Below are 14,360 nucleotides of genomic sequence, written 5' to 3'. Positions count from 1 at the left end.
TTGATGCTGGGACAATTGAATATCTATATACAAAAACAAAAAACAAAATACATTGGTCCATACTATATCTCACCGTATACAAAATTAACTTAAAATGGATTATAGGCCTAAATGTCAAACCTAACATGGTAATAATTCTAGATGTAAACATAGGAGAAAATCTTTGTGACCTTGTGTTAGGCAAAGGTATCTTAGATACATTACCAAAAGCATAATCCACAAGGAGTAAATTGACAAATTGGACTTCATCAAAATTTTTAAAAATCTGCTCTTCCAAAGACACTCTTAAGAGAAAGAAAAGCCAAGCCATATACCAGGACTTGTATCCAGAATATATAAAGAACTCTCAGAACTCAATAAGTACAAAGAACCAAGCCATCAAAAATAGGCGAAAGATCTGGAGTCAATTCACAAAAGGAGATTTAAAAATGGCGAATAAGTACACACACAAAAATGCTCACTCATTAATATTAGCAAATGGAAATTAAAACCACAATAGGATGTCACTACAGACTGTGCAAAAAGGACGAAAATGTAAAAGACTGACCACCCCAAATGTGGGCAAGGATGTAGAGGAACACAGCACACGTACACTGATGGCGAAGATGTAAAATGATACAACCACTTTACAGAGCAATCTGGCGATATCTGTAATAGTAAAACATATAGCTATCACATGATCTAGTCATTCTGTTCCTAGCCATTTATTCGAGAAAATTACCCAAATACTTGTACACAAGTGTTCATAGCAGCTTGATTTGTAATAACCAGGGACAGGAAACCATCCAAATGTGTGTCACATGTGAATAGATAAAGAAGCAGTGGTACATCCATACAATAGAACATGAGTAAGTAAGAAAAAGTGACGACCTATTCATACATGTATCAGAATGGATGATTTCAAAATAACTGCTGAGGGAAAGAAGCCAGACAGAAAAGGAACATGTACGTTGTGATTCGACTTATATGTAACTCTAGCTATATTCACAGTAACACACTAATTTATAGTAATCTAATCTGTACTAGTCTATAGTAACATAAAGCAGATCGGTGTTTACCTGAGCAGGGGGAAGTGAGAAAGGGATGGCAAGTTTGGGAGCTGGATCTATGCGTCATTTCGGTTGTGGTGATGGGCTTCACCACGTGGACATGTGTTACTCAGTATGGACTGTGCGGATTAAATGCATTTGGACCTGCAAAGTCCTAAAAAGTGTGTTAAAAAAGTAGATGCTTGCAATTCTTAAATATTAACATAGTGTCTAAATTTAAGTATTTCCTGTATCAGAGTTTTAGCATTTTCAACTCAGTTTCTTACAATTAGAACCTTTCTTCTCATCTTCTGTTTTTTTTTTTTTTCATCCTCTTCCTTTCAAGAGTTTTTTTTTCCCCCTTTGGTTACTCTTTTTTTTACTTCTCTCTTTATTCTTATTCTAAAAATGCAGCCCTACTGCTTCTCTTGCTACCACTAGATTTCTTTGTCAGTGAAAGCAATGGATCTAATGAAGGGGAAAAGGTAAGCTTTTTCATAATTCTAGTCCTCTGGAGTTAATGCAAGAAACAGTGGAATAAATCACCAGATCCTACCTGTTCATAGATAGTATAACTGGGACTCTTATAAGGAAATAAAACAGCATTTTAGTTCTCAATTTATTCAGGAATATTAGAGGTGGGATGGGGAGTAAAGAGAATTGCAGTGTGTCAACTCAAATGATTCATTCTTAAGAAGGTCTTTTCTTTCCAAAATAGAAAGGGGATATAGGCTAGAGAAATCTGAAGATGGAGCAAAATAGTTGTAGTAATCCTCTCATCTAGGAAGCACTATGGTGGTGGCACAAAATAGTCCTGCAATTTTCTTTCCACTAAATGAAAGAGGAGGGAAGTGTAGAGACCAGCAGTGATTATTTAATACAGGTTAAGAGTAACTAGCATCAAATAGCATTTCATCCGTGCCCTGTAACAATACCTTTTATTCCTTGTATGTATCACCATACATATAAATAAAAATGTCTTCACATAAGTTTAGTTTCATAAACTATTTTGTAGGAAATGTGTCCTGAAGACATAAGTACCATAGCAACAGCTAATGTTGGTTTTATTCAACCACAGTGAATCATACAAAATATATTAAAGGAAAGAAACAGAATCAATAGTTTTATCAATAGTCTACACTTTAAGAAATATGGACATGTCACTTTGCATAGCAACTCATGAATGTTTGTGGTCTATTGCTTTAGAATATTGTGATTTATTATTTCCTTATTGTTAATAAAATGATTTTTCTATGGAATTGCTTGTGGCCATTATAGCTTGAGCTGTAACCACAATTCTAGACAGTTTTGGCCATTATGTGGGTTAAGAACCTATAAAAATTGTTTCCATGTTGGGCCTTCTGTGTCTCCATGGAAACTCTCCATGAGTTAAGTGTTTATGAATGATTCGTGGTCCTTGATGAAGCAAACTTTCTATGAAACAAATGCCTTCATGAGCCATTTTTGTGTGTGTGAAAATTTCAGAATCTTTCCCTCTAAGATTCAGTGCCCAATTTACTTTTGCTGGTTTTAGTTCGTTCAGTTTAGTTACCAGTGTGCTTCTAATTTTTGTTTTATCTATTGCACTTGCAAATTCCTCTGTTTCTGCTTTCAAACAGTTCTGTGGTGGTAGTGAAAGGCTGCCAGGTCCTGTCTCAGAAGTGACTGTTCTCCTTCCGACATTTTATTCAGTGCAGAGTTGCAAATAGACAACCATGCTTTCAGTATCACATCTGGCTAAGAGGCTTCCCTATTTCTTAAATCATTCTTGGAACAGAATTAATTTTCCTTCCATTTTCTTTACAGCACAATTGTAATGACGTTAAGCAGACAGACATTCTTATTTAGGAGGCAAAGCCAAAGTATTTCCATCAAGTATTTAAAATATTAATTTCTCAAATTCATACTACTCATTTTTATCAGAATATTTTAAACTTATACTGTTATTAGCCTATATATTTAGAATTTTACGCAGGAATACAGAGGTATTCCAATGTTTTTGGTAATAGCAAGCATTCTAATTGCAGTGCTTTAACACCAGTATTAGAGAATACTAGCCCTACTAACTTAATATTTAAATAAACTTTAAAAAATGTATTTCCGGGCTTCCCTGGTGGCGCAGTGGTTGAGAGTCCGCCTGCCGATGCAGGGGACGCGGGTTCGTGCCCCGGTCCGGGAGGATCCCACATGCCGCGGAGCGGCTGGGCCCGTTAGCCATGGCGGCTGAGCCTGCGCATCCGGAGCCTGTGCTCTGCAACGGGAGTAGGCCACAACAGTGAAAGGCTTGCGTACCGCAAAAAACAAAAAACAAAAACCAAAAAACAAACAAACAAACAAAAAATGTATTTCCACAGAGCTCTGGCCATACAGGCTACACTCTGTGAAGACTGTAGTCATCCTGGTGGAGGCGTGGGAAGAGTATTTTCCTGTTTTGACTTGTATTTCCCTGATGGCTGATGAGATGACCATTTTTTCATGTATTTCTTAATTGTTTGTATATCTTGTTTTGGAGAAATACCAATTTGGATTCTTTGCCTGGTTTTAATTGGGTTGTCATTTTATGGTTGAGTTAGACTTTTTAAAAAATTAATGAGGGTGGCTTCCCTAAAGCTATTTTTTAGCTGGTGAGTTTTAGCTGACTTAAAAAAAATGATTTCCACTCTTAATGTAGAGCCTGTTCTACTTAAACCTAATGGATAACATTGATTTTTATATAAAAGTATCAGTATCGTTTTATATTTATTTAAAAATCAATCATAGCAAAATGATTTCATTAAGCAGTACTTTTAAAACAATGCCATCTTCTCCCTCAAGGATAGCGTTTCTTGGGAAGAAACACATAGAGCGTATTTTGGAAAGCAAGAACTGCTTATTGCTTGACAAACAGTAGGGCCTGATATCATGAAGACTTTTACAGTTCCAAGAAGACCTTGGCCTTTAGACAATGACAATATTGTTTGAATAGAAGTCATTTTTTAAATGGCGCTAACTTTTTCCTACCCTGACTTGGTAATTTCCCCTGAATGTCTCTGTAGGAAGATTAACAGCGTTGTGAAAATCAGCTGCGTGTCTGAATCTTTAAAACGTGAAGCGGGCTGGATGTCACAGCAGGAAATAAAAATATTTTCTGCAAAACAGCAATATTCTAATCTATTGACTGTGCAGCTCCCTGGAAATACACGTTTGATTTTTAACACTCTTTGTAGAGTGGCAAAGTAAATTACAATACAAATGAAAATGCTAGAAAAATGATTTAGAAAAAACATTATTAGTATATTTTTCCAGACAATTGTCAAAGGGTCTTCAAGAATTGTATCACTTGTAATTTGTAAAAAAAAAATTTTTTAATTATATTCTTGGCATTTTCATCATTTAAACAAATGTCTTTCACAATAAAAACACACATTAAAAAATTTCAACCACCACAAATTAATCTCTTTTTACTTTAAAAAATTAATACTTAAGGGGTAAAATTTTCCTTAAGTGTTTTACCTGCAAGTTTCCTGAGCACAGAGACTTGCCTTGTGGACCACAGAACCTGGCATATAATAAGTACATAATATATGTTTATTGAATGAGTGAATTAAAGCTATTTTTTAATTGGTGAGTTTTCACTGAATTAAAAAAATGATTTTCACCCTGCTCAAGTTCATCCTAGTACCTACGATTGATTTTATTTAAAGGTATCAGTATAATTGGATACTTTATAAAGTAAAGGCCACCCCAAACTGGGGTTCCTGGGGTGCACGTGGTCTGCTTCAGCCCAAGAGGGACTGGAGTATTTAGAGCCACTAGGGATGGAGGGAGAAGGAAGGTTGGAGAGAGAGAGGGCTTTGGCAAGAGGGGTGAAGGGAGTGCCTCCCCTCCCCCCTGCCCCTCCATCTGGCAAGAGGGGCAGGTCTGGGGCAGGGGGCTGAAGAGGGTTCTCAACGGCTGGCGCTCCACAGTGAAGCAGCGGCTCCCTAGCTTGTCTGCAGGGCTCAGTGGTCCTAGGGTCCTTCCTGGTCCTTCTCGTAGCAGTGAGCTTGGTCCCCGTCGTCAGCATCTTCCTGACGGCCTCCTTGGGGCTGGCAGAGATCACTGTGCTCGGAAGGGATGCAGACTCAGGGACCCAGAGGTTAGACACCAGGCCCTCCTCCTTGCTTTCCTTATTACACTTTTAAATAATAATGTTTTTTTCTTTTCCCTAAAGCAGTCTCCCTATTATGGCCAAGGATGTCTGTGAGTGTTACTGATGAAAGGAGGAATGAAATCCTTGGACATAGACTTCCCGCAGGGTTGCAGCTATTGAAGGATGGTCTGTGAGCCCTTTGCCCTTTAACCTCTCCCACCCTGCGAATTCCGGCTACACCCAGTGCCTGGCAGAGGTCACAGGCCTGCCTCTCAGCAGCATTTGCCGGCAGTTCCTTTCAGATTCTTGGGAAAGAAAAGGAAGAGGAGATACATTCGCCTTTTACATTGTTTAGCTAATGATTTACAAAACAAACAAACATTGGTTACCACTGGAAAGATTGTTGCCAACTATGTTTGTCCCAGGACATCATTCCTTCCTGATGCTGGATATTTTTAGCCAATGCCAGATTAGCACTGCAGCCAAACTGTGTAACAATGACTCTACAAAGCCAGTGCTGAGATGTAACAAAAATTGAAAGCATTTGACTGGCAACAAACCAATTATTTCAACAATTTTCTTTTACTTATAAGAATGCAAGCAATCTTAGGCATGAGTTAGTATTTTTAGAATCCCTATTATAATAAGTTTCTTTCAGTTCTAGGCTCAATTAAGAAATTGAAATTATGTAGGAAAGAACAAGCATGACAAGAAACCTCACTTCACCTTAATCATGACCATGAATGCATTGCTTTTTCCTCCCTAGAGAGAGAAATGCTGAGGGGAGATAATTAAATTCATTTGGAATTGAAAAGAAAATTGAGGAAGTAAAATACAAAAGAGATTTTGGGGGATAAAGGACCTTAGAGATGTAATCTAGCGATTACTCAGCTGTTCTTATTCTGCTCAGATATTTAAGCCCAGGAATGTTCATTTCACAAGAACATCCTGCACAAGAGACCAGGCAATAAATCTGAAAACTGAGTAACAAGTAAACTGTCACACATCTACCAAAGAGAAAATATACAAAAAATAACCCCTCACTAAACATATGCCACAAACTCATGGTCAAACATGAAGAATTTCACTTAAACACTGACAGTCTTTCCTGCTATAGAATTAGCAAATTATCACTGCTCCAAGTGATGAGAAGTAGATGTTGTGATGGGGGGAAAGTCTTCTGGTTGGTCCTCAGCAACAGTAAATGATAGATGTTCTGTCTCTGACCTCGATTGACCAATTTTTAACATCTTGCTTAATTGACTTTGTTATTCTCTCTTGCTCTCTCTGCCTTTGTCTCTCTGTCTCTCTGTCTCTTTCTCACACAAGCACATATACACACACACTGTGGTTTGTTTTTGTTTTTTATCTGAACCATTTGAGAGTAGGCTGCATATGCTATATTCCTTTATCTGTTGTGGCTTTCATGCGGAGCCATTGTCTCTGCTTTGAGCTTCTGCACGTAGGGCCATAGTGAACAAGTGTGATGCTTTAGGCTTCTGCATGGTTGAACCAAGTAGCCAGGCTAAAGCATCTTGTCTGGGTTTTATATTCCACATAGTTGCACAGAACTACTTAAAATTCTAGTCTTTATAAAGGCAAAATGGTCTACTAAGGCATTCTGTAATGTTGTATCATGGTGTCTAAGAACTCTGACTACTGAATTTTTCTCATTTTCTCCCTGCAAGACTAGATCTCTCTCTCTCTCTCTCTCACTCGCTCGCTCGCTCTCGCTCTCTCTCTCTCTCTCTCACACACACACACACGAGTTTTTCTGGAAAGAACTCAAAGTTCTATTGCTACCAAAATTCTTTCCATGAAGAATACATTTTGTTTTCCTCTTCAGAAAGTTGCCTGTTTTACATGGAGAGGAACTGTTTTCTCTTGTTTCTAAAAAACCGTCATGCATGGAAAATGCAAAACCTTGTTTGAAAGAGAAAGTGATTCTCTATTCAGTGGGAGAGAGGATGGCTTGTGTAAGAATTCCTCATTGTTAGGAACAAATCCCCAAACGATGGCAAACTGCCTTGTCTTTCCTTGGGACTAAACCAATCAGGCTGGGTGGCAGGTATATACCGATGCCATTGCCCCTTTGCCCAAGAAGCAGTAGGAGCTGAAAATAAGTTTGACTTTTCTCCGGATGGTGAAACAAGGCCCCAGAGTTTCCAGAAAGGATAGACAGGAGGGCCTCCTTGACTCCCTAGGGAGAAGCCAGGGTACTCGCTGCAGCCCCCTGCAGGAGAGGCAGAAGCTGTCTCAGATCTCTGCCGGTCTCCGCCTACCATCTGGGGCCAGTCCCGTTCTTGTTAGTAGTTTAATTGCTGTAAAAGATCTTTTCTTGACTATGTTTCTGACCTTTCTGTCGCTGTGCCCCAATAAGCTTTTCTGAATTAACTCTCCTCTTCACCCTTGGCGGACACCTCAACGTGCTGGGTTTAGAGTCACATTTATAGTGTTTATTATGTGATATGGTTGATATTATTGTCTTATGTGATATGATTGATATTAATATCTTGATATGATTACCTCAAGACTATTAACTGTTCTGGAATTTAATAGACTGTACATCCGATGAGAAAGGAAGAAAATCTGGGTTCTAATTTAGCTTCTATCATTCATGGTCTGATTTTGTAGACATCAGTTAGCCCCTGGGAGCCCACCTCTGTATCTGCAAAATGGGTCCACTTACTTGCTGATTTTTTCCAATAAATATGGCCTATAGGACTACACCAGACAACGCTGTCTGAATCAAGGGATGCAGAACCCCTGCTGCTGAGGTTGGCTGTAAAGTTATACTCAGATTTTTGACTGCATACAGGTTGGTGCCTCTAATCCTCGTGCTGTTCAGGGGTCAACTGTATTACTACCAACTCTAAAGGCTTCAGAGAACTTGAAAGAATAAAGCTTGTTAATGACGATAAGGTATTTGGGAATATGATGTTACGTAAACACGACTGAAATTTCCCTTGCTCATCAGTTATTTTGCAGTAGTCTAGAATAGACAGTCTTAAGTACAATGTACCGGGATATATAATTATTCTGCTATTTAAAAGATCTTTTGCCACAAAATATTAATCAATATATGAGTTGCCCAAACTTCTCTCAATGTATCACTTAACTATCTAGATATGTTTATTAGCCATGCTGGGCATAGAGAAAACTTTTGTAACTGTATAACTATAGCAAAGAGACGACTATTTGTTATAGATGGTGAAGAAATAGAGCAGAATAAAACTAGCATGTGTTTGCATCTAGTTTGTGCTACTGACTACCCTATGACTTAGACAATTTCTGTGTATTGCATATGCTATCAAAAGAGAGAACAGCATTCAAAAGCCTTAAGAAAAGAAACCATCAACAGAGTGAAAAGGCAACCTGTGAAATGAGAAAAAATATTTGCAAATCATATATCTGATAAGGGGTTAATAATCAAAATATATAAATAACTCATACAGCACAATAGCAAAAGACCAAATAAATCAATTAAAAATTCACAAAGAGGGTTTCCTTGGTGGTGCAGTGGTTGAGAGTCCGCCTGCCGATGCAGGGGGCGCGGGTTCGGGCCCCAGTCTGGGAAGATCCCACGTGCCGCGGAGCGGCTGGGCCCGTGAGCCATGGCCGCTGAGCCTGCGCGTCCGGAGCCTGTGCTCCGCAGCGGGAGAGGCCACAGCAGTGAGAGACCCGCGTACCGCAAAAAAAAAAAAAAAAAAATTTCACAAAGAACCTAAATAGATATTTCTTAGAAGAAGATATGTGAAAGGCCAACAGATATATGAAGAAATGCTTAACGTCCACTAGTCACTAGGCAAATGAAATTAAAACCACCAAGGGATATCACCTCACACCTGTTAGAATGGCTGTAATCAAAAAGAAAAACAACAAGTGTTGGTAAAGCTGTGGAGGGAAGGGAATCCTTGTGCACTGGTGGGAATATAAATGGTGCAGCTACTATGGAAAACAGTACGGAAATTCCTCAGAAACTAAATATAGAGCCACCATATGATCTAGCAATCCCACTTCTAGGAGTACATCCAAAGGAAACAAAACACTAACTTGAAAAGATGTCTGTACCTCCTCGTTCAGAGCAGCATTCTCCATGATAGCCAATAGGAGAACTGGGATTCTGTAAAGTATTTGCTAAAACAATATTGTTTTCTTTGTGAGATCCTCACCATAGATCGGAAAAGACACTGTGAAATAAAAACATAATCCACCAATTCTACCATTTATAATTAATGTGTATCCGAGAGGAAAGGAGATGAATGTATGGTAATAAAGTGGTATCAGGTGATATCAGATGCTGCACTTATGGAGTCGCAAAAGACACGTGGCTGATGACATTTGGGACTTGGGGTTATTATTTGCTTTTCACTATACCTTTATGAATCATTCATGTCTAATTACACAGATCAGCGGTAGGCAAGCTACCACACAATGCAAACCAAATCTGGCCTGCCTCCTCTTTTGTAAATAAAGTTTTATTTGAACATGCCAGGCCCGCTAGCTGATCTGCTGTCTATGGCACTCCAGCGGCAGGGCTGGGTTCCTGTCACAGAGGCCACTGGGGTTACACAGTCTAAAATATTTTCTCCCTCTCCCTTTACGGGAAAGCATCCCAATGCCTGCAAAAAACCACAGGTAAAAATCGAAAAAACACAACAGCTCACCTCACCTCCCTTCCGTGTGGAAAAGAAATCAGTACTGATTCATTCCTGTTTATCTGGCTGTGTTTTAATTTTTATTGTTTTCATTATGTGCAAAAGTTGGGAATAACATTGTGTTTTCAACATATCTATCTAGACATATGGGAGTATTTCTTTTTGAAAATATTACCAAAGTTAATGGTATTGTCTCCCTAAATTCTGTAAATTAAATCACATTACGAGTGACTAGCCACATTAGCAGTTGCTTTCTCAATTATTAAGCAAGGAAATATTTGAATATCTTACTAACATTTTAAGATTAAATAAAATGTTCTTTTTTTAGCTGAGTAGTTAATCTTTCTTATACTTTTAATTCTCTGGGAGTCAGATCTGGGGAAGTATAAATCTGCATTAGCATTATTCTCCATTTTTCTTTTCTTATTCTCTCTGTACACTTTCTTAAGAGCACATAGTATTGTTTTCAGCAAGATCACAACATGTTCAAGATAAGTCAGTGTTGAGTTCCTGAGTAAAGGCTGTCTCTGAGGTCCTCACTAATTATAATTCTGCTCTAGAAATCGAAAATGTACTTATAAAGTTTTTGCTGGGTTGGTGCGAGATAGAATTACCCTTATCTGTTAAGTAAGGTGAATAGAGAGACTTAGGAAAGAAATTGTCCTCAATTTAATGATTTGGAGCTTTCTGAGTGCCAGTTGATGGAAGTCTGAAAGTGTACCAGAGAGCAATGGGTAGCATGTATCAAGGACAATTTAAGTGAATGGCTTTTGAGATTAAAGTGAAGCTCTAACAAAAGTACTCCAGAGAGAGACAGGAATTGGAATCTGTTCTCACACTGGGAAGGTCCTTTCACGGGACACTTCCCAGTACATCTGCACATCGATGCGTGCGGCATTGTCACGGGGAATTCACTGAGCCCCTTAGCACCTAGGGATCCTTGGCTACTTAAAAGAGAAAATGCTGGTGTGTGTCCTAAAAGGGATTGTTACCACCCTACTAATGATTCTGACTTCTAAATGAAATGCTGACTCATCAAAGTCTTTGTTTTACTTCCAAGGGTTGTAATATATTAAATATTATATAAACTTAGAGTTGCAAGTATGGATAAAGATAGCTGTGTTTGAATATAAAATAAATTTTAAATAAAGCATGGACATTTTTTAGACTTTCTGACTTCATAGCAGTGCTGCTTTTGTTATTCTCATTTGTCAGCTTAATCAAAATATCACAAATACTTAGACTTGACTCTTGGCACTAATGTAGCCTATGGTAAGTTCATTGCTGACTTCAAAGTAGACAATTATTTTATTGGTGTTAAGTTTTCTTTAACAATGCATTTTATTTATTTGTTTGAATTGCTAATGCAAATAGACTTCAAAATTTAAAATAAATGATATGCTCTAAAATGTAACTCTCCCATCCAACTGCTGTCAGTTGGCTATGTAGTTACCTTTCCTGGAAGCAATCACCGTCACCATTTTCTTCTGTGTCCTTCCAGACTTAGTCTGTGTATATGCAAGCATTAACTTATATATTGGTTTTTTAATAAAGCAAATAGTGCCATGCTCTTCACATAGTTTGGAACTTTGCTGTGTTACCTTAATAGTAAACCTTTGAGATTGTTTCCCATTAGCACTTCATTATTTGTAACAGCTTCATAAATATTCCATTGCATGAATGTACCATAGTATTTTTGATCAGCTCCCATACCAAAGTTTTGTCTAATTTTCTGGCTTTTTGTTTAACTTTTTGTGTGCAAAAGCGTATTTTGGGGGGTTTTCTTCCAGAATTTTAAGGATAACACTCGTTATCTTCTCACTTACGTGGTTTCTGATGAGAAGCAGCAGTAATTTTCATCATTGTTTCTCTGTATGTGGTGGGTCTTTCTCTCCTCTGCCTACTCTCAAAATTTCCTTTTTATCTTTTTCAGCAGTTTGAGTGTGATATGTCTCTGTATATGGCTTATGTGTTTTTATCCTGCTTTGGGTTCTCTTAACCTCTTGACTCTGAGTTTTGCTGTCTTTCATTATTTCAGGAACATTATGGCCATTATCTTTTCAAATATCGCTTCTGTCTTGTACTCTGTCTGTTCTCTTTCTGAGTCTTCAATTACAAGTATGTAGATGATTTGATGTTACCTGACAGCTCTCTGATGCTCTGTTCTATTTGTTTTTACGCTTATTTTCTCTCTGTGCTTAAGTTTTGCTGATTTCTATTGACCCATCTTCAAGTTCATTGGTTCTTTCCTCAGCCAGGATAAGTCTATTACTGAACCTGTTGAAGGGAACTCCTCAGAGGGTGTTAACTTAAGCCCCAGGGCTGACAGGTGTCATTTTCTCTCCCGAAGGCATTTGCTTCTGAAGAGACAAGGGGGTGGCCAGGGGAGCAGGGTTTGCCTTTCCCAGGGTGGCAGGGAGTAGGGATCCCCCCTCCAACCCCTCCTCCATGCCTGTCTCCTGCCCTGCCCCCAAGCTTTCACTTGTGTACCTCCTGGAAGTCTGTGGAAAAGGGTTTGTAAGTAAAGGCAAGTTCTCCTTGTGTCTGGGGCTATCAGCAGTTTCATCATGTCATACTAGCCTATACTCAGTCTTCAGTAATTTATTAAAATGTTAGAAGATCCCTTCTTACCTTCTTGTCTGGTGGTCCTAGCATCTTCCTGTGTTCTGCCCTAGATGAGACAGTTCATACCATCCCTCTCTCTCCTAGGGGCCCTGCCCCTTATTGGATTTCCAGTCTACTTGGTGTTACTTTGTGACATCAGCTCTTTGATAGGTTTAAGAAAATGTATGATTTTGTAGTTTTTCTGGCTTTTTCTTGTTGTTAAAATAAGAGAAGCCTTCTTTTCAGCTTTCCACAGCTTAGGTATGGGAAGAACTCTCTTATTAAATTTTTTTAAGATTTTATTTTTTTAGAGTAGTTTTAGGTTTATAAGCAAAATTGAGGGGGAAGGTACAGAGATTTTCCATATACTCCTTACCCCCGCACAGGCATAGCCTCTCTCATTATCAACATCTCTGACCCAATGGTACATTTGTTACAGTTGGTGAACCTACAGAAACACATCATCATCTCCCAGGGCCCATGGTTCACGTCAGGTTCACTCTTAGTCTTGTATGTCCTATGGCTTTGAACAAATGTATAATAACATGCGTTCTTCATTTTAGTATCACACAGAGTAGTTTCACTGTCCTAAGAAATCCTCTGTGCTCTGTCTATTCATCTCTCCCCCTCACCCCCAAACCCTGGAAACCGCTGACCTTTTACTGTCTCTATAGTTTCACCTTTTCCAGAAGGTCATATAGCTGGAATCATATAATATGTAGCCTTTTTAGATTGGCTTCTTTCACTTCTTTCACTTCTTTCACATACAGTAATATGCATTTAAGTTTCCTCCATGTGTTTTTGTGGCTTGAGAGCTCATTTCTTTTTGGTGCTAAATAGTATTCCATTGTCTGCTGTACCACAGATTAATTATCTGTCCACCTACTGAAGGACATCTTGGTTGCTTCCAAGTCTGGGCAATGATGAATAAAGCTGCTGTAAACATCTATGTGCAGATGCTTTTGTGGGCATAAGTCTTCAGTCCCTTTGGGTGAGTAACAAAGGACATATTTCTTGGTATTATAGTGAAAGTATGTTTACTTTTGTAAAAAAACAACGAAAAAAACAGACCTGTAAACTGTCTTCCAGATTGGCTGTAGGTACCATTTGCATTCTCATCAGCAATGGATGAGAGTTCCTGTTGCTCCACATCCTCAGCAGCATTTGATGTTGTCAATGTTCTGGATTTGGGCCATGCTAATAATTGTGTAGTAGTACCTTATTGTTTTAATTTGCATTTCCTTGGTAACATAGGAGCATCTTTTTGTATGCTTATTTGCTATCAGTATATCTTCTCTGGTGAGATATCTGTTAAGGATTTTAGCCCAATTTTTAAGTGGGCTGTTTGCATCCTTATTGCTGGTGTTAAGAGTTCTTTGTATATTATGGATACAAGCTCTTTATCAGATGTGTCTTTTGAAAATGTTTTCTCACAGTTTGTAGCTTGTCTTCTCATTCTCTTGACATTGTCTTTTGCAGAGCAGAAGTTTTAAAATTTTAATGAAGACCAGCTTATCATATATATCTTCATGGATCATGCTTTTGGTGTTATATTCTTATTATTTTTTTATTGTGAAATTTGAGGTCAGTGTGTTTAGTCCTCAAAAGAAACGACTGTTGTGTTTTTATTGTAATCTTGAAAACTTTGTAAGCTGACGGAAGAGATTTAACATCTTATGATGTGAAGTCTTTCTCCTTAATGGAAACATGTGCCTTATAATTGTTCAAACTTCTTTTTGCATTCTTTAGTAGCATTTAAGTCTTTATTTATGTACATCTTGTAGGCTTCTTAAGTTTATTCCTAGATATTTTACTTTTTTTGTTTTATTTCAAATGAATTATGTCTTCCAACTGGCCGTTATTTAGTGATGTGAAGATTATTGATTTCTGTATATTTAATTTTCCACTCAAATTTAGTAACTATTTTTACTGCTTATAATTCTTTTTCAGCTGATTCTT

The sequence above is a fragment of the Grampus griseus genome (genome assembly GCF_964374135.1).
Source record: "Grampus griseus genome assembly, chromosome: 4".
Lineage (NCBI taxonomy): Eukaryota > Metazoa > Chordata > Mammalia > Artiodactyla > Delphinidae > Grampus > Grampus griseus.
This window is presented reverse-complemented; position numbering follows the sequence as displayed.